The sequence below is a fragment of the Elgaria multicarinata genome, chromosome 10 (assembly GCF_023053635.1).
Source record: "Elgaria multicarinata webbii isolate HBS135686 ecotype San Diego chromosome 10, rElgMul1.1.pri, whole genome shotgun sequence".
In the NCBI taxonomy this organism is placed as follows: domain Eukaryota; kingdom Metazoa; phylum Chordata; class Lepidosauria; order Squamata; family Anguidae; genus Elgaria; species Elgaria multicarinata.
In genome coordinates, this window is record NC_086180.1 from 61,045,628 (window position 1) to 61,067,757 (window position 22,130).

At 41.3% G+C, this 22,130-nt stretch overlaps 1 protein-coding gene across 1 annotated transcript in view; it reads left to right on the forward strand.

The window, feature by feature from the left end:
- The first annotated feature begins 11,154 nt into the window (after positions 1-11,154).
- Positions 11,155-22,130, forward strand: part of SLC7A2 (solute carrier family 7 member 2) — a 56,540-nt gene continuing 45,564 nt past the window's right edge. The window contains exon 1 of the mRNA XM_063135954.1: positions 11,155-11,287. The gene's annotated coding sequence lies outside the window, so the exon portion shown is untranslated. The remainder of the gene's footprint in view (positions 11,288-22,130) is intronic.

Below are 22,130 nucleotides of genomic sequence, written 5' to 3' on the forward strand. Positions count from 1 at the left end.
TGTCATGTCATCCAAACTCAGGCAGTATGGCTTGTTGGAGTGTTAAGCAACAATAAAATAACCCATGAGCTGCTGTATGGTTATTTGAGGGTTGTTTAATCTTCCAATAAGCCATGCTACCTGGGTTCAGAGCACAGGATAAGCCACAGCCAGGCAGTGATAATGCAAATTGCGCTTGGCACACACCATGGCTCACAACAAGCCACCGTGGCTTGATTATGCAAACCAGCCCATAACTCAAATCGATCCAATTCAAAAAAACAAGAGAAACAACAGGAAAAGACCCAGGCAAAACCTAGCTTAAAACACATTTTTTTCTAGATTGTAGGCATTTATCTTTCTCTTACCGCTGATAAAATATCCCTTTCCCATCTTGAAATTGTTTCTTCCCAAATATGGACACGATTAAAACCAGCCCTTCTGGCTGAATTTGCCATCTGCTGCGAGATAGATTCTATATAACACTTAATAGTTGTTAGTGCCATTTTCCCATTGCATTTAGAAGCTTTCAACATTAAGATGACTCTCCTTGGGGAACATTTTGAACGAGAATGTTCTTCATTTTCAGTACAATGAGTTGCTCACACTGACCTTCTGCTGGGTAGGCGGATCTTCAGGCCTCAGTACGCTGAACTTCATTTGAAAACTGCACTGAAGTATATATTTATATACTCTTCTCTTAAGGCCACCAAGGGTGTTTAGACTTCACATCTGATCTGGCCATTTTTTCCTGTGGGAAGCTTGCTTTTAAATCTCAGCCATTCTCTGCAAAAACAAACTAACAAAGAACACAAAGACAATTACAACCACCAACAACAAAAACTGTCATGATAAGAACTCGTTGATTGTTCTTCCATGACTCCCCAAAGATGTAACTCAACGGGAAAGAGAAACAGCAAGTCCATGGGCCTCTTGTTGGTGGGCCCCTGTTGTGTTGTAAGCCCTTGGCTGGTACCCAAACGCTTACTCTTGATGCTGGCCCTGGTTGGACACTGTGCTAAAGGCAGACTCTGAATGTAGCAGGCAGATGCAAAGAAAGTATACAATTTTATATGTATAGTTTTTAAGCCATTATACGTATATAATGGTATACTTTCCCCCTAGATGAATACGTACAGTTTTCTTGGCACTGATGATGTTTTAAAATATCTAATTGCTCACCATGCTGTTCACAGGTTACTGCTGCTGTTTGGTTCGTCTCTGGAGAGAAGATGATTGCACCTTTCCTATTACTCCCTCTCAGAAATCTCTCTTTACACAGCCCTTGGCAATTCCAACTGCAAAACATGTCATGTATTGCAAACCTATCAGCAACCGTGCATCTGTTGAGTTCCAGCCTCACTCTCGTTTTCTGGGAGCCAATGATTTGTATACCCTTCACTTTGGACAAAAACAAACACAAGTACATAACCAGGAGAGAGAAAGAAATTATCCAGCTTTCCCACAGACCTGGGGTGAGGAACATGTGGCCCTCTGCATATTGTTGGACTGCAACTTCCATCAGCCAACAAATATCTTGCATTCCAACAAATATCTGCAAAGCCACACATTCCCCATCCCTGAAATAGAGCAATGTTTATACTTTTGTGTGAAAAAACCCTCTTACTTATAAATGGCAATTGTACACATTTGTGGATTTCCTATAATTAATGTCAGTATTTTACCTTATGAGATTTAAAATCTGAGCATGTTAATCAGAAAGTAACCCCCCACTGAGCTGAGTTGGATTTCCTTCCAATAAGTGTACACAGATAGTGGCCATGGATGACTGTATACAAGACAGAGCAAGCTGAGTTTCTCCTTCAGAGCCTGAAAATTGAAGCCTATTTACTCTGGAGTAATACTAGCAAAAGTGTTAGGGCTGCTCTATAATATGTGGGATGTAGACTGCAGTCATAATCAGACAAATCTTTTCACAAATAATTTATGTCATCCTACCTGGCACTGTTTTGTTTGTTTGGGTTTTTTGGGTCTCTGTTAATTTTTGCCCAGTGTGTGGTGTTCGGAAAAGGTTAAAGGACACACTGTCCTGGATAATAACATCTTATATTTATCTAGCAGGCTATGTCTTGAGCAGCCCAGTAAGATTGCTCTTGTTGTCCTGCCAAATTAATGTGTATCCTACGCCAAAGGGCATTGCCTTCCTTTCCACAAATGATGTATTGATTTGACATTATTCTCCCCTCACAGACATTATTGATTATGAAAAATGTTCCCCTCAACAGGTGGAGGAGGGGGTGAAAAGAGGCCCAGCTAAATACATACAGCTTCCTGTTGTTAAACATATTTTAACTTGCAGAGTGATGCTCTTCCCAGATATGTTTTGCGTTATTTTGGTTCAGCACACCACCCCTCTACACATGGATGTGGTTAAATGCTGTACAAATTAGCTCTTGTTGGATCATGGTTAAAGAATGAGTGTCATGAGCTCACTAGGGAGCCTTAAGCAAACCACTAACTCCCCATCCCCAAAGGACTGTAAAAAAATTCCAAAATCTATGATGTATAATACTTCTATTAAGTCAACCAAAAGATGACAAAGGGCCATATCAAATTTTAGTCTGACTTAAGTCCAATTCATTTCAATGGGTCTATTTAGGACTAACATTGGATAAAATCCAATCTATGTGCAAGCTTTCAACATAGTAAGGTTTCTTCATCAGGCAAGGTGTTAGAAAAAACAGGTTTGGTAGAGGGGCAGTGGAGGGAATGAGGAGGGGGGAACCCTAACTTGATGATAATCTCACAGTGTTTTCATGTTCAGAGTCCCAAGATGAAGTGGGGGAAGAGGGAACCTCTGCAGACAATCAACTTGGGTTTTGCAGGACATGTGATGATTACGGCTTTGGATATGGAGCTGCCCTTAGGGTCACTGGGAATAAGAAAGGGAATATTTGGAGCTCCATTTTGGAAATATAAAATTCAGTGTTATTCAGATGTGTTTCCCCATCCTGAGCGAAATACCCAGACTCCTTTTACCAGTGGATCACGGAAATAAATTAGTCAGTGTTTATATTAACCAAGCTGATTAGTACAGCATTTAAGGTACAATCTCATGCATATTTAGAACAAAGTCCTACAACTCCTATCATTCTTCAGCCAGCCATGCTGGCTGGGCAACACTGGGAATTGTAGGATTTCCCCCTCATCTAAACATGCATAGGATTCACTCTAAAGTTATACTCAGTTTGGTTAATATAGTTTGTCTAATTTGTCTCTGCCTGACTATAGCGATTATGATGTCACACTACAATCTTTTTTAATTTTTTAAAATATTTAATCAATGAACAATACAACATGAAAACCTAACTGCCTCCAAGAATAAAATAACCTATTGACAAAGACCTCCATCACACCTACTTTTTTCCTCTGATTTGTTTCCCCCTCCGTTTCCTTAGCGGGTTGAGTGCTGGGCACTTTCACGTCTGTGAGTTGCTGCGCTCATGTTTCTTTTCACTTATGTCGCTACTATGCTGGTGAAATCTCCCACCTTGCCCCCTACATTCTCACTCCCCCTGTAGGTTTTTTTTCTTCTGGTTTCAAAGGGTGGGCAGATGAACAATCATTTTAACTAATTTCTTTTGTAAAGGTGGTCAGGTCCCCTCCTTTGTTCCAAGGTAACCAAAATGCTAACATCTGCATCATTTTTAAAGTTAAAGAGCTCAAACTTGGCATCATAATAGCTCTTAAGGAGCACTTTAGCCATGCCAAGTTTGAAACAGATCTGTTCATGTCTTGATTTTAAGGATTTTTTTAATGGAAATTAACAAAAATGCTTACATCTGCATCATTTTTAAAGTTAAAGAGATCAAACTTGGCATCTGATAGCGCTTAAGGAGGGCTTCAGCCATGCTAAGTTTGAAACAGATCAGTTCATTCCTTTTAATTTCCCCCCTTAAACCTGATATTCCACCAATGTGAAATTCCACCTGTTTGCATTTGTTTTCCTTTACTTTGATAATGTGCAGCTCCAGTTCATAAAATTGAGATCTGCTGGGTCCTCAGGGATGTGGGCTCCTTCCCCCACCTTGCTCTGGCTTTGTTGTCTAGCAATTTACTGATTTAACATTTCATCGGCTGGGCTCCGTTTCTGCGGGCAATAAGGGTGGAGCTGCAGCAGTAAGAAGTCCATTCAACTGACTAAGCACAAATCCATTCACTTGCTGGAAAACTGCCTCGCCCTCCCCTTTTGTCAGCAAGACTCCATTCAAAGCACAGGCCCCCAACAAAGGAAAATGTGAGAGGTCAGCAATACACGGAGGCGTAAGGGCACATTAAATCCACTTGGGAAAAATAATCCAGACTTTGCCCACACCAAAATAATACACAAAATGGAGAAAAAGAGGTGAGATGGGTGCAGAACTGGGATGATGTCATGTGAGTCCCATGCTGAGAAACCAGATTCCAGGCGTGGCGAGAGTGCATTAAACCGCTGGTGTGATGGAGCTCATAGTGATATAGAGATATAAAACTATAGGGCTAAATGTCCTCTTGAATTAATTAGGGAGTATTAACTAGGTGTTTCCAGAAGGTCACATGTGACCCGCCCCACCCCTCTGCCAACTCTCTGCTTGGCTAGAGGAATCTAGGATTGACAGCATGTCTAAAAGTCCTGGTCAATTGCATTATTATGCATGGCACTTAGCTCTTTGGTTAGATTTTCTAGTAAGGCAATATTCCAAAGTCTCCTTTCCTGGCTTTCAGTTGACGGTTCACTTGTAGGTTTCGGAACTGATGCGATTTCCGTTCTTGCTGTGGTCCCAAAAAACGGTTAGCAAATCTTTATGCAGTAGATGCTTGTTGTATCCCACAAAGAGGGGCTTTTGCATTACAATCCTATCATACCTGTCTAATTTATTTATTTATTACATTTTTATGCCACCCAATAGCCGAAACTCTCTGGGCGGTTCACAAAAGTTAAAACCATAATAAAACAACCAACATGTTAAAAGCACAATTTCAAAATACAGTATAAAAAGCACAGCCAGGATAAAACCACGCAACAAAATTGATATAAGATTAAAATACAGAATTAGAACAGTAAAATTTAAATTTAAGTTAAAATTAAGTGTTAAAGTACTGAGAGAATAAAAAGGTCTTCAGCTGGCGACGAAAGCAGTACAGTGTAGGTGCCAGGCGGACCTCTCTGGGGAGCTCATTCCACAACCGGGGTGCAGCAGCGGAGAAAGCCCTCCTTTTAGTAGCCACCTGCCTCACTTCCTTTAGAAGTAAATAATCTGGAAGTAAATGCTTTAAGGCTGTAAATGCTCTATGCCCACTATTCTGGGAGCACTGACTTCAGTGGGGCTTACTTCTCAGCAGACCTGTATAGGATTTGTGCTGTAAAGCACCATATACACGATGATTCCATTGAATATTTTTAATCCATGGCTTCCTCAAACCATTTTCTTGCCAAATGCCTGTACAGGAGACACATCTGAGGGTTACCAACTTTTTATTGTCTCTGCTCCTGTACTTTAAAACACAACTGGAAATACAGAGATTTAGAAGGCATTTTTCTCTTGGTAAGGCAATGTGAAAAGCTTCACCAGCTTAATTTCTCTGTGTCTGGCAGCTGTTAAAAATGGAGGTGCAAAATAATAGTAACATCCAGAAGTTCATGGCAAATATATAATTCCAGTAGTGAGAATGTCATACAAGGGTGGATTTGCCTTTTGCCAATTTGAGTTGATTAGCCACTTGCAACCCTTCCTCTCTAACCAGGATTAGGCCGCTTTGAGTGTCTACCCTATGTGTATGTGTATATATCTTTAAGAAGCCTGTAGCTGTTTGTTTCTCTTTCCTTTCTGGAGGCCTGGGTGGGGCCCATTCTTCATTCTCTTTGTGTTGGCTTTGCAGCCAGGTAGCCCTATGTGTAGTTTCTCAGGAGTTAGTCTACTCTCACATAGATATCAATAAGGAACAGCGTTGTGGAAGTTTCGGAGTCAAAAGTATATTACTTGGAGAGCAAGGACTAGGGCTGGACTGCAAGATGAGCAGGTAAACTCAACTCTACATTATTAATCACACCCTAGGGTCATTACACCCTAGAAGATTTATCAGAAGCTACAGCTAGCATAGAATTCTGCAACTTGTCTTTCAATTTGGGTTTTTCTCACAATTCTTGTTCATCTCCACTAGCCTCCTATGCACTTTTAGGCCCAATTCAAGATCCTGGCCATCGTCTTTAAGCACTGGAGCCCCCTATATCAGGAGCAGTCTTCTTTCATATGTTCCTCCCCGTCCTATGAGAACTAGAACTCCCGCCTTGCTCCATGTTCCTACCTTTTCCATGGTGAAACTGCTGGGGACACAGGATAGGGCTTTCACTGAAATGGCCCCAACCTTATGGAAAATCCTGAACCACTGTACTTGATCAACAGGCTAAAAACTCATCTTTCTTTGCAAGCATGTCCACCAAGGGGCTTTTTAATCGTTTCTTCTACTATTTCTTGTTTGTTTTATGCAGTGTTTTTAAACTTGAATTTCCAACCTGGCTTGCTAGTATATTTTTTGTAGTAAATGTAACAATGACAGTAGAAACAGCACAAATTCTATCACAGTAAAAAAGAAAGAAAAGGGCGGGAGGGGAAGACCAGTACTGCAGGGACACAGACTGGAAAGGCCAAAAGAGGAGGAAGAAATTTTTCAAGCTGAATGATATTCATTATACAATTATTTTACCAGCAAAGTGGTTCCTCCCTGCCCTATTCTTGTTTGGTCAGGTTAAACAGATCAGCCTGCCTGTAACCATCAGTATTTTATCAATTCATAAAGAAAATAGTTTCGTAAGAGAATTGCAATTCACATAAAGGAATGAAAATATTTAGGCAGTTTTAGAGCACTTTTGTTTTAATAGCTGGGTGGTGCATAGAATGCATGGGGTCATCCAGAAAAAAATATCTCATATTCACTCTGAATGAAGTACATCAAAAGGTTTCACCATGCTGTCTGACATTAACTCAGAGGGATTATAATACTATGGATGAAATATATTCTAGGCTAAACCTGAGATCTGCTAGTGTCTGATCTCTCATGACAATAAGAATTTTAACTGAGAGAGTAAGCACTGTAATCCTTCTAAGTCGGTGTGCACGGTTAGAAGGAGCCTTTGAAGTACTATTGGAGCAATGCTTTTTAGGCCAATTAGATCTGACAGTGTGTTTTTAGCTAACCCTTCTAGGTTCATATAGCACCACAGAATATGTGGGAGACTGAGCTCCAACTAGAGGAGTTAAAGCTCTCCAAGCAACTGCATCATGAAACTGGTTTGCCCCCAAATAGCTGATTCACTTCTTTTGCAATATACGGTAGCTAAAGACTGTGGGCTGTTTCAAGTACTACTGTTGTGACTCCACCAATTCTTTTGTGCCCATGGGACCAACAGTTAGTGGGACCCACTGTGAGTGCTTCGTAAAGCAACCACAGAAATGAACTCCCTTCTGCAAGCTCTGTTGCCTTGCCCTGCTGCCCTGTTCTGGAAACAAGCACTTTCACTCATTTCTGGTTGCTTCAAGAATCGCTAGCTTCCTGCTGCACAGGAAGTCTGCGGGCAACGTTGGATACTGCCCTGTACCTTGTAAATACTCTAATATCTAAGCTCCCTTCTCTGATTAGACATCCCGCCCATCTCATGTAAATAAGCCGATATATAAATGTGAACAGAAATACAGAATAATGTTATATTTCAGTCTAGTATTCATATTTTTTAAAAATAGGGCTGATCGTTGGCTTATGTTATACAACTGTAGTAAAACATTCAGATAATGCAGAAATTCAGCTAATCTGGAGTGATGTTAATATTGAAATGGCAGTCATGGGAAGACCATTTTGAATTACTCTTTGTGGCAATTGTCTCTACATGGCAAATTATTAATATGAAACAGCATTTGTTCTATCCTCTGCTATGGGTGCTTTTGGGGGCAGGTTCTTGTGAATTTAACAGTTGGTTGACAGTTAAAAATGTAAAAACTTTGAATGTGCCCCTGTGTGGAAATGCGCCTTGAAAACAAAACAAAAAACAAAAACTGGAACAGGCTAAATGGTTTTTTTTAAAAAAAACCGCTCTTCCTGATCTGCTAGTTTTCAATTTGCACGGAACCCTCTGAACTTGGTGCATTGAAAAATGTTAGCTCACTACTACTACTACATAATATTTATTATAAACATTTATATCCCCCATTCAGCTAACCACAAGAAAATAGAAATGATTATATAAGAATACGGTAGTGTAAGGCTTGATACTAGAGATCTACCAGACCGTTTTTCATCATTTTTGTTTTAAACTGAAGTTTTAGCAGTGTAGATGTGCAGAAGAATTTGAAAGTTCGAAAAAGTTCAAAGCTTGAGCCTGGCCAGGAGCCTGAGGCAGTCAAGGAACTACAGCTCCTCTGTTACTCCATGTTCTGCAGGCATGGAGTGAGAAAAACACGAAGGCAGGGACAGAAGGAGGGCCTTGGGCTTTACAATTAGAACCTACTCTTGGAGCATCCATATTGATGGCGGGGGTGGCGCTGGATGAGGAAAAGAAGCGGTCTTGGGAAAAGCCAGGTTTTAAAATGTGGTGGAAGAGGGAAGGAGGTGGGCTTGAAGCCTGAGGGGAAGAAGTGAATGTCATTCAGCAGTGATGGGCATGAGGAAGTGAGGCCCAAAAGTCCTCAATTGCGTTGAAGGAAAGTAACCTCCATACAGCTTCAGGAGGACTGACACAGTGGGAGTCAACAAACAGTATATTTTGCCCTCAGACTATTAGTGGCCATGTTGACATGATCTTTACGCTAGTAATATAAGAACAAGACAGTAAAACAACAGAAGAAGAACCCTGCTAGATCAGACCAATGGTCCATCAAGTCCAGCATCCTGTTTCAGATAAGGCAGGAAAAGCTTGTGCCTGACAGAGAGTCACTGGCAGTCCGTGTTGACAATACTGTGTTATATGGACCAATGGTTGGACTAAGACACCTCCCTACATCCCCAGATGCCTCTGGGAAGCCTGCAAGCAGGAATTGCAGCTCCTAGAAACTGGTACACTGCTGCCTCTGAAATTAGGAAGCTGCCTATCGCCATCATGACTTGGCAGCCTCTGAGAGGTTTTCCCACCATTATTGTGTCTAATCTGCTTCTAAAACCATCTAAGTTAGTTGCCATCACCTCATTTTCTAGCAGCAAATTCCATAAAGTGAATTACACTCTGTGTGAAGCGGTCCTTCCTTTTGTCTGTAATGAAACCCACCAATGTGTTTAATGAATTCACTGACCCAGGTATTACAACAGAGGTTAAAACTTTTCTCTCTAGTCATTTTGTCCATGCCATGGATAATTTTATAAACCTCTGTTTAAATCCCTTAGCCTTAGTCACGGCTCCCCCAAAGTGTAGCCTTTCCTCATGCATAAAGTAATCCAGTTTTCTGATCATTTTAGAGCTTCTTCAGTTGGGGGAAATCACATCCCCTTACTGAGGCTGTGCTTCCTGCTTCTCTTCTGCAACAAGCTGGTGGCTTGTGCAGCCTCAATGCAGTTGAATGGGACAGTTCCCCCTAGGGGCCATTTTATAGTGCAACTTTGCCTGCAGATGGCAGGAAAACCCGAAATATTGATGTATCAGAAGAGTCGGGTTATAATTGGTTTATTTTCAGTGCTAAAACCAGAAAATGGAGCGGGAGATGAACAGGAAGCTGACTGCACGGTCAGAATGACATCTGTGAATAGCCAGTAATGAGCATGCTATAAAATGCTCTTAAAGATACATTAATTGCTTTTTTTGTGTGTGTGTGCTCTTCTTTGCAAACTCTACTCGACAATCTCTTATTCTATTCACTTCAGACTGACACAATCAATGTATCTTCTTCCTGGTTGTCTAGTACCAAATATTTTGTGAAAAACTTAGTGATGAAAGTGAGTTAGATGTTTTGCTAGTACTCTTTCTGGTTCCCCACCTGTATTTGTTCATTTCTGTTCACTTTTATCCTTGGGGGTAGCTTAGCCAGTAGCAGCAACCACAGGAAAGTTGAGATGTGGGGTCAAGGAAAGGCTTTGCAAAATATGTGGCTTTTGAACAAGAAGGACCTCTGTGGTTATGTGAGAATGAAGTGGGACACTTTTAACAAAGAAAACAATGTAGGAAAAAAAGGCATAGTGATAGGAATGGAAGAAGAAACGGAATGTGTGTGTGTGTCACATGCAGAACTGACACCAAATGAAAATATTATTCGACAATATGCAATTACAGCTTCCCAGGACCTTTTAACAAATAGAACAGTCTGTAGATAAAAGTTACAAGGAAATTACACATCAGGAACTGCACACATTTTAAAAGCACATCATAAAAGGTATTTGTTTGCAAAGGGAAGGGGGAGAAGGGAGCGGGGAATACTTCTTAAAGGACTATTTCCAACTTTTAAATCCTGCTCCTCTGTACGTTTCCTACTTGCAAGGCGACACTGGGACTCAGTTCCGAATAAGTATGCATAGAAATTCCATATTTACACACGGGAAAACTACTCCCCCACCCCGTCTCAAAAGTGAGGCATTCCGAAAAGTGAGGCTCATTCCCAAGCTCTGTTCATTTGGCTTGAGCCCTCAACCCATGTGTGAGCGGGGTGGGGGTGGAGAGGAATTTAAGGCTGCAATCTTATGCATGTTTAGATAGGAAAAAGGTTCATTTCCCAGCATGCGCTAACCTGCCATGTTGGACTTTGTAGGACTTTCCCCCCGTGTCTAAACATGTCTAGGATTGAGCCCTGATTATATTTTTTTGGATCCTCACACTGCTGCTGGTTTTATATTGTCGTTTTCAACTTCTCAAAGTTTTATATTCTGTTGGATCGTGTTGCTTCATTTTAGGGTTTTAACTGTGGTGAACCGCTCAGAGAGCTACGGCTATTGGGCGGTACGGAAATGTAATTAATAAATAAAATAAAGAGAATCCCCCTCTGGAGCTGTGGGGAGAGAAGCCCTCGCTCCCTCCCTCCCCAGGCCCGAAACTCCAGAAGTGTGCAGGAGCCAGCGAGGCGCTGCCAAACACCGCCTCGCCTCCTTTCCCCATTGGCTAGAAAGGGAGGTGGGCGTGAGAGGGGGGAGAGCGCAGGGCGGGGCTACGGCTGCTCTAAGTGGGGACCTGGCCCGGGGGAATTCCTCTTGCTTTGGCGGGCTTGTTGAGCGCGGCTAGGCTTGCGAGCGGGCGGCAGGGTCCCCTCCCGAGAGTCCACCGCCACCGCCGCCGCCGCCTTCTCCTCCTCCTGCCTTCTCGTCCAAAGTCCGCCTCTTCCACCCTTGCAGTGCGGCTCCCGTGAGTGGAAGTCTTCTGCCCGCCCTCTCATTCCTGCTTTTCCCCTTCATCACCGCCCTCCTCCCCAATCCGTTCCGTGGGCGCTTCGCCTAGAACTGGCGGGAAACTGCAGCTTGCGAGCTCTGCTGCTCCACACACTCGACAGGCTGTGAAGCGAATTTTTCCACACAGCCCTGGCTGAGGGTGCTTAAAAAGTCCTCTCTCTGGGAGAGGGTGGGTGGGTGACGGAACAACCCAACCTCGTAGGGGCGCGTTTGCTTTCTCTGAGCACGTGGGAACGGGTTACTTCTACGCGCGCCGCGAGATGACAGGAGAGAGTTGAAGAACGTGGGCTGTAACGCGCGTTCTCTTGTCTCAAGCCAGTATTGTTTCCTTGGCGCTGAAGCATGCTTTCCTAAGCAGAAAGTGTTAGATAGAAGGGGGGGGAGATTTTTTTAAATTAACTCCCCCCCCCCAACAACCCTAAGGGTGAAATCCTATGTATGTTTAGATGGGAAAAAAGTCCTACAACTCCCAGCATTACCCAACTAGTCATGTTGGGAATTGTACAACTATTTCCCATCTAACCATCCATAAGATCGCGCTCTTAGCTGTTCAAGAGTGGATCACTGTCTTGCCTTGACTGTAGGTAATGCTGCTATCTTTGCTGAACTCTCTTAACGTTTATCTTTCGCATTGCTGTTGGGTGTCATATCGTGTTGCGGCCCTCTCCTCCACGTCTTCAGAATGGCAGGCAGGTGTTGGACTAACGCAACTTTTCCTGCAATTACATCTCTGTGTCTGGGAAAGCTGCACTTTATTAAATCTCTGCCCAGTGACACAGGAGAAAAGGTGCCACCTTGGTGCTAGGAGAAAAGGTGATGGTGACCTTAGTAGTGCCACATTCTTTCGCAAAGGTATCAGTTGTGCTTTCTACTGCTTCTGCTCAACTCTGCAGTCTTCTACAACCTAGTACCCTCCAGATGTTTTGGACTACAATGCTCAGAATTCCTGACCCTAGTCCCTGCTGCCTGGGGCTGGTGAAAGTTGAAATCCAAGACATCAGGAGGGCACCAGGTTGGGGAAGGCGGGTTTAAAGGGCTAACTACCAGTGTGTTTGTGTATAAGCAGCTTACTCCGAAGACAACTTAGGCAGGATCTACACTGCTGCTTTAAAGCGCTTTATAACAGTTTTGACAACTGTTTGGGGCCCAGGACACACTCCATATACAGTTGTCAAAACTGTTCTAAAGTGCTTTAAAGCAGTCGTATAGATCCGGTTTCCAGTGAAATATATGGGGGTACTTCAGACTAGACTAACAAGCTGTTTTTTCTTTTCTTTTCTCTGTTTACTTTTGCTGTGCCTGATCAGTGTTATGGATGTGGTAAAGGGCAGCTTGGGGGTGATTCTGTTGTGTTTTCTAGGTTGAGCTGGTTCAAGCTGGTAACAATATATATTTATAGTTATGCTTCATGACAGTATGTGCCATTTATGCAGGGACCATGTTAGGAATTCCTTGGCCTGCGCACGGCAAAATTAAAACCCTTGGGCCTTATCTCAAGTGAACAAGATAAAGACCCAAAGCATTTAACTTTAACTGAAAGTGCGAGTTGAAGAAAAGATAAGCTGTTTTCTTGCCCAGATTATTGTAAAACAAGTTCAGAACAGGCATGTTTCTTGCTTTCCACCCCTTTCACCAAGCTATGTGTATTTAAAGAGCTATGTGTAGAGTTGTGCACAGAGAATGTGAACTTGTTTGCCATGGTCAGATCCTGTCATGCTAAATTCAGCTGAGGAAATCTTCCGCAGGGTTCTTTTTAAATTTAATTTTTGAAATAACATTTTTTAAAAAGGTTGGTAGGCATTATTCTGCCTCCTCTGCTTACAGCAAGTATTCCATTCAGAAAGCTCATGTTAAACACTTCTTTAACCAGGTGTGTAATTGTGCTTGCCACTGGTTATCTCTTTATCTGTTGAAGGCCCCTGACCTCTCTTCAGACTTTGTGCTTCCAAAGCAAGTGCAACAAGGATGAGCTTCCTTCCCTGTTTGGTTTAGAGGGTGGGGGGAAGAGGCGAGTGAGGACTAATCTTCACAGTTTTTCTGGTCCTTGGAGGCACTCTGAATGCTTCTGAAGCCCATTGTGACGGTGGGTCTCTGAAGTTCATCAGACGAGTTTTATCACACACTTGCTGCTGCCCACTTACGGATGTGCATGTGTCCTTTAGTTGATGACGTCCACCTCCTGCGCACCTCCCACTCCTTCCACTTGTTTTTCTGTTGCAAAATAGACCCCTTTTAATCTGACTTTAAAAAAACAAAAACAAAAATGGAATGTGCTGCGATCTCTTGCTGTGTGCAGGAGAAGCGGCACGATAAAAATAGCCCCTGAATAGGCCACGTGGTCTTTGTTTACTTCCTCTTTTTCCTTTGGGCAGAAAGATGAAGTAATGAGAGACAAAAGCAGTGGCGGAGGTAAGGAAACACAATTTTCTCCTGTGTGATGACACTATTTGACAAGCATAAATTTGGATTGGTTATAATCCAAATTTGGATTGGTTATAATCTTGTGCCATGAGATGTGACCTTAGATGCAAGACTACTGAGGATAAGTCTGTGCTGCCAGGTTGCTGAGAGGAAGAATATTAGTAAGACAAATTCTCGTTCCCTGAGAGTGCTACATTACCTGTCCCTGGATGTGGCTCAAACAGGTACTAGGTCAAGTGGATGCCACCTTCTAGAGGACTCATTATTCAGTGTCTGTGCAAAGCTTTAAATAAATGGATAGTTGACTGGGAGATGGCAAGAGCCACAATGACATAAGATGCTCAGTGTGCTAGACTTGCTTACCCATTTTTCACAAATAGAACAGGGCCTTAGCATAATGTAGCCCTTGCATTAAACTAGAACTACAACAAGTTGTAGGACATCATTTATGCCACATCATTTATGTAGCTTTGGATAATTGCCAAGGGCACATTTCTTCAGGCTACAACACAGGCCACAGCTAGACCTAAGGTTTATCCTGGGATCATCCAGGGTTCACCCCTGCCTGAGCACTGGATCCCCTGTGTGTCACCTAGATGAACAAGTTTGACCCCTGGACGATCCAAGGATAAACCTTAGGTCTAGCTATGGCCACAGTGTAGAACACCCCTGTTGGGGCCCTTCTTTCCTGTGTTTGCACTTTTTGGTTACTTGACAAGAAATGTTGAGCTAAATCCCAAAGCTGTGCTAAATTGGCTGTGAGTCAACAAAGCAAGCAGCTGGTGCAGCTTTCTTGAACAGATTGTATTCAGTGGAAATGTGGGCTGAAAAAGGCAGGCATTCATTCTTAGTTGGGCCTCTTTGCATGTTATATATTTAAGGTACATATCTATTTCCAGGTCAGGTGAAAGTGCTTTGCATCTTTCAGAACTGGCAACAATGGTGTTTCTGTCTAGTGAAAACAAACTGATAACCGAATTAACTTTTTATCCCTCCTCCCCACAGTGATGAAAAAGAACCAAAATACTTGACAATATTGCAGAAGCAGTGCTCTGATCAGAGTTTTGCTTATGATTAAACATGGACAAAAATCCTTTCCATTTGGTCTTTAATCATATTATGCCAGATGCTTACAATGGATATGTTCCAGATCAGTTAAAAGTAAATAGGATTCCTGCCATTGACTTTAGTAAGTTGTATCGTACACTGCTGCTTGAGCCATAAGTATGTGTACTTGGAAGCAAATTTTGTCGGAAGCTGGTGTTTCCCTCTTATGGCATCTCTTTGTCGAGGAAAATACCTGAATTTCTGCTTCTTATGCTGCTGCTCACATAGGAACTCTGTAAGTAAAGAGCTGGCAACACTATTTTCAAGCAACTATGTTCTAGGATTTGGGAGTGTGAGTAGTTTAGTGTAGACTTGAAGGTGTATTAAATATTTACTGCATACAAATGCATTGGTTTTAGTGACACTAGTGAGGATTAAAGATTTCTCAAGGGGCTAGACTCTCTATTTTGAAACTCCAGCACCTAGAACTAGATACTTATGGACAAAACTTTAATAGTAGTATGAGATTTTTGTGTATGCCGCTTGGCCAAAAAAGAAAAAAATACTGTAAGATTAAAGTGGTTAAAGTTTCTGATCATATTCTTTTCCTGTCAGCTTTCTGGAAAAGTTTGTTGTATAGAAATTATAAGATATAATTGGAGCACTATAATTACTGGTGTGGGGAAGATGGTCTTTGTTCTGAAGTATTTCTAAATTTGGTAGTATATGTCACTGAGGTAGTCATGTGTCTACATTACTGGATATTGTATAGACTCTCTATTCAATAGAGTGTACACATCTTTTCTGGCATCTCTGAGGTTGTGTCTTTAGGATCCTTGTCTGTCATAGTAGTTATACTTCTAGAATATATAATGACATAAAGGGGCTAGTGCATTTTAACTGAACAATTAACAGTGGGTTGGATCAAGAATAGTTAGTTGCTCCTGAGTCCCATTGAAATAAATAGGGCTTAAGTTAACTCATGCATCTTTGTCATATATAGTTTTAAGCAAATAATAAGATGGATGATATGCATGCCAAATATTCTTGACTCTCCAGAATCTGATTGGAATCAGTTTTTAAAATTGTCTCTCCTTTATTTTTGGAAAGGTCATTATATTTGGTGTGTTGTCTTGTCCTTCTGGACATGCTTGTCCATTTTGTGTAAGAGCTAATAGAGATTACTGTGGTACTCTCCAGTCAACATTGAGGAAGCTTTGTAGGTTATTTCAGTGTTCCTAGTTCCTCATCTTTTTAGAAATAGTCTTTCCATTTCCTGCTTAGGGCCAAACTAGGTGTGTGTGTTTACTAAACATGTGCGCACTGGCTATAATGCAAGGTGGGACTTCAATGTTTTAGACTTAAGTGGTGTGTGTGTATGCAGGGGAGGACAGGAGCAAAACTTGTCCCTTCCCCTCACTTTAGCTCACGCTCACTGTTTGAACATGTTTGGAAGTATATTGAAATGAATAAGATTTAATACTAAATAAACATAGTCAGGAATGTAGAGTTTATGTAATTTCAAGATGACTTGATCCTGATTAACCTATTTCTAGAAGTCGTCTTTGTCTCATTCATAGAATCATAGAATAGTAGAGTTGGAAGGGGCCTATAAGGCCATTGAGTCCAACTCCCTGCTCAATGCAGGAATCCACCTTAAAGCATACTTGACAGATGGTTGTTCAGCTGCCCCTTGAAGGCCTCTAGTGTGGGAGAGCCCACAACCTCCATAGGTAATTTGTTCCATTGTCATACTGCTCTAACAGTCAGGAAATTTTTCCTGATGTCCAGCTGGAATCTGCCTCCCTGTAACTTGAGCCCATCATTCTGTGTCCTGCATTCTGAGATGATCGAGAAGCGATCCTGGCCCTCCTCTGTGTGACAACCTTTCAAGTATTTGAAGAGTGCTATCACGTCTCCCCTCAGTTTTCTCTTCTCCAGGCCCAGTTCTTTCACTCTCTCCTCATAGGGCTTTGTTTCCAGACCCTTGATCATCCTCGTTGCCCTCCCCTGAACACGCTCCAGCTTGTCTGCATCCTTTTTGAAGTGTGGTGCCCAGAACTAGACGCAATACTCAAGATGAGGCCTAACCAGTGCCGAGAAGAGAGTAACCAGTACCATTACAAGGGTTGAATATATGGCTTAGCTTTGCTACAAGAATTGTTCTAAGTATGGGCAAGGTCCATTAGAGGTAGATCAATATACACTGTTGTCTGAATGCAGTAAACTTTGCTATAGGTCAACAGGACTGCTCCATACTTATTACAGGCTTTTCTTTACTCTGAAATCTCTCCTTTAGGGATTTTTTAAGGATTAATATGCTCCACCTGGTTCTGGATGAAGACATCTTACCTAGTTTTTGTCAAACACTTTTCCAAACTGGCTAAGGGCTGATATACATGTGCATAAAAATATATTTGATGGTACAGTTTACCAGGGATTTCAGAATGTAGGTGGGGAATAGCATGTTTGAATGCTTCTCCATAGCAAAAAAAGTGATGGCGGAGAGCTACCCTGTCAGGCATGGTCCTCTCCCTTATGTGCTAGATTTGGTGTGTAGGAAGGAGAACTTTTTCGGTTCTTGTTTTAAATATTAGGTATTTCAAATATAAAATGACTATGTATACAGGACTGAAATCAATTTTATAGTGCCTTGGCTATCTGCCAGAAAAACTGAGATTACTCCCTGGATGTGTTCCAGATAAATTTCTAAGCAGTTATACATAATCATAGATTGAAATTGGTGTGGTTAAACTGCTGTAATAAAGCAATAATTTGTTTATTTATTTATTTATTACATTTTTATACCACCCAATAGCCGAAGCTCTCTGGGCGGTTCACAAAAACTGAAATGGTGAAAAGCATAATAAAACAACCAACAGTCTAAAAACACAGATACAAAATACAATATAAAAAGCACAACCAGGATAAAAACACACAGCAGAACTTGATATATATTAAAATACAGAATTAAAACAGCAAAGTTTAAATTTAAGTTAAATTAGGTGTTAAAATACTGAGAAAATAAAAAGGTCTTCAGCTGGCGATGGAAGGAATACAGTGTAGGCACCAGGCAAACCTCCCTGGGGAGCTCATTCCACAGGCGGGGTGCCACAGCAGAGGAAGCCCTCCTCCTAGTAGCCACCTGCCTCACTTCCTTTGGCCAGGGGTTCACGGAGAAGGAGAAGGAACCAGGTAAAGCAGCAGGTTTGTCAAATAATATGTGTAAACAGTTGAGATCACAGTTATCCATTTGTGCTAGTGCAGACAAGCATTTTCTCATTCATGTTTGGTCTTGCTCAGGTGCAACCATTGAAGACTGCAGCCAGGGGCATGTTCCATGTTCTGTGTAGAAATTGAGTAACATAGTTTTCCTGTCATCACGCTATCACATGCAATGGCTTGATCAATGGCTTAACATAAAACTACCCCTCACCATCTAGTTCCGTTGTGCTAACTTTGCCTTTCAAAATTCCTTCAGTATTCCCAGTCTCCAAAATACTACACGCACACTCATCCAATCTCTTGAGAACACACCTGCAGCTTGTAGTTTTCCTCCATCTGAGTCCTCCCCCTTCCATTCTCCACTGCAGGATTCTCTATAATAGCCCATTCTGCAAGTCTAAATATGCTTGTCATCCAAACCTCCTTTTGTCACAGGCTGCCATGACCCATTCCATACTCTTGCTGAAATGCTGGCAGATTGGAGGCTCCACATTCACTCAGCGTTCCAGTGCACTGTATTCCATTCTCATGTTCTCCATGACCCTTGACACTTGTGCTCTCTAATGCTGAGATAACCTTTGAAAGGTCAGCCTCTGTTCTACTGAAGGCATATGCTTCCTAACCGTGAGGATAGTTCAGTAATTTGTCTGGTGTGCTGTGCAAAAAAACAAACGAGTATATTTAAATGAGTTTAAAATGGAAGTTGATTTTCTTTTTTTCAAAGAGTTGTGGCCCTTGGTGCAATCCTTTTCTTTAAGCCCTTTTACTTGTTTATTCATAATGGAAACATTGGTAGTTTCAGCAGCTGTTGGAAAGTTAAACACCTCAGAACACTGTGATTCACTCTCTCAGTTCTCACATAACACCCAATTCCTGGGTTAACCAGCCCAGGAATTGGTGTGGCTGGACAGGAGCAGATAAACATGATACCTCCCACCTGCTCGCCACTTCCATTTTCTGAAACAATCCAAGAACACCCCATTCCTGGGTTGTTTCAGAAAGCAGAAATGGCAAGTAGGCAATGTAGCATGCGTGCATGCTCCCATGGAGCCACGCCAATTGCTGGGTTGTTTAACCCAGGAATTGAGTGTTACATGCAAACCAGCTGTACGTGTGCTAATCAAGTGATGCCTTCAATACAGAAAAGACATTCTGTGCTATACAAGAGAAAAGAGATGGTGCTTTCTTGCATGTAAAAAATCTGCCCAGTTACTCCAGGTTTTTTTTATGTTTGAATTATTGGATTGCAACTGCTTGTAGATAACAGAGATAAATATGAAAAAGCACTTACTAATCTTTTGAATAGTATCATGCTTATTCTTGGTTAAAACTAGGTTAAAACTATGTTGTTCTAAAAGTTCTTGTTGTAGTGGATCACTATTAAGCTCTCTCTCCTATTTTTCCAGCCACTTGCCTTCTTCCATCTTGTCAAAAGCTAAATGGGTTCCTGGACTCTGGCCATTCTTTTATGCTAAAGCTTTAAATCCTCAGCTGATGGAAGCTAAAGTCAACATCTTTATTTCTTCTATATCCAAAGGCCTGAAAATAGAGTGAGTGGATGTTTAGGTCTCTCTTCATCATATTAGATTAAAGGGAATGTAAGATTGTTAATACATCATATTTAACAGGAAACTAAAAAAAGAGAAGGATTATTCCTAGCTGTTTTCCATCTGTTTTTTAGAACTACTTTTTAGAAGCTCTCACTGTGTAAAACAACCATGGATGTAGTTCATCCAGCAGTACTTGCTTCCATCAACTTCTGAAAGTGCATCAGATGAACTGGAGCTTTCTCCTTGCTCTACCTATGCTGTCTCCCTCCTAGTGCTTTTAGTTTGGTGACAATAGCAAGTCTCAAGTGATGAATGCCCAGCATCACCCCATTTATGTTCATTAAGAAATATTTAAGATAAGGAATCCTTTACTAAAGGGAATTTAAATATAAACTACTAGTACAAAACATATTCATATATTCCAGCAACATACAATTGGTGCACTGGAGAGTATTGGAACACTGCTTCTGTAGCTGTTAAGGCTGCAGCGAAATGAATACCTAGCATGGAATGTATCATGTCTACGGTCACTGAAAGTTTAATATAGTTGCTGGCTTCAAGGCGTTTCTTCTTCCAGAATGGCAGAGGAATATATTCTGTTTACAGTCTGATACTGGATGTTGCAATAAGATTAGTTGCAATTAAGTCACATTGAAAAGCAATAGAATGGGACTTGGATGAGATCAATTTAAGTTGCATCAATTTCAATAGGAGCTGTGACTAATGTGTAACTTCAAACATGACATAGTTGCTTCCAATACTCAACAAAGTATTACCGCCATTTTGTTTCTTGGCTATCAAATGTTTTGTACCTGAAAGAATGGCCACATAATGCCAGTTCATGATTTGGTGTTTCCATGATTGAGCAGAGTAAATTGGCACTCATTTTGGAGTGTGGGGCATTTTGTATATTTTAGAAAGATTAGTACTTGTGAAAAGTGTCTTTTAAAAAAATACATGATCTTTAGTATGACCCTAAGTTGTTAGGGATGCAGGTAGAATTGTTTTATTGTTTTACTGCAGTATTTCAGAATCAAAACATTAAGGGTGCAATCTTATGCACATTTAGGCAAGAAAAAAGTCCTGTCTGTATGGGGGAATGCTGGAAGTTGTAGGGCTTTTTTTCTGTCTAAACATGCATAGGATTGCACCCTAAATGAGAATGGAATGAAATGTAAGACAGAGCTCTGTTCTTTTGTTTTATGAAGACATTTTTAATCAGAAAAAGTTCAAATTGTTAGAACTTTTAAACTGAAAAACAATTATTTAGTACATAGTTGTATTTTTCTTTCTCCCAAAAACGATTTTAAACATGGATATAATTTGTTTTAAAGTTACATATGAAGCTTTATTTTTCTTGATGCAAATCCAAAATTGGGGTTTTGAACTATACTGTTTCATTGTTTACCTAGTTGCCAAAGAACATGATTTCAGCAAGGCTGAAATTAGATTTTTATCAGTTGGGCTGGTTGTTGTTTTTTTACCTTGTCATGACAGATGGGGTTGCACTTAGTTCAGTGAACCAAATAAAAGAAGATCAGAACTTGCATTAAATTTTGTTGATGTTGCACCTTTTCGTCCACACAAAAGTGGCGCAGAACTAACCTACTGAAAATTAAATGAAGTGTTCATAATTACCTCCTTTTGCCTCTCCCTACCAGTATCACTATCTATTTTCTCTATTTTCTTGTGGACGGTGGAATATATTTTGGAAATGTGTAGTTTGGTGAAGAAGGCATGATAACCATGGCTTGTTTCTAATGCTTTTGTTTTAGTATGTTTAATTATAATTGGCAGCCTCTCTTGTGCAAGCACTGAGTCATTACTGACTCTTGGAGGGACGCCAGCTTTCGCTGACGTTTTCTTGGCAGGCCTTATAGCGGGGTGGTTTGCTGTTGCCTTCCCCGGCCGTTATTACCTTTCCCCCAGCTAACTGGGTACTCATTTTACCGACCTCGGGAGGATGGAAGGCTGAGTCGACCCGAGCTGGCTGCTTGAAACCAGCTTCCGCTGGGATTGAACTCAGGCCGTGGGGAGAATTTCAGCTGTAGAAACTGCTGCTTTACCGCTCTGCGCCACACAAGGCTCTATAATTGGCATAGAGGACACAAATATATCATAATTTAATTTTTTTTAGTTGCTTGGTCATCTCCAGCACTATGATATTTTCTGCTTGTAGAAATCAAGTAAGGTTTCATCTGTGTGTAAGTAAGGAGTGCTGTGATTGCCACAACAGTCCTTCCAATCACGCTTCTCCTGCATTCTATGCATTCGAATTTTAACAGGACGTAGGAACAATGGATGAGATTCAAAGAACTAGTTTAAGCCAGCTGAAGAGCTGTTGTAGCAAATGCCTCTCCACACCACAACACTGTATTAAAAGTCCTAGTTTGGAAATTCTCTTTGGTTCCAAGAGTGCTTTGCCATCTGGCACTGGTGAGTGCTGTTTATGAAATTCAAAAACTCCTGAGTATATGGAACTAGTGGTATGGATCATTGGAACTTGGCCAGTGTTTTAAATATGGCTCCATTGAAATGCAAAGTAGTCTGGTTAGA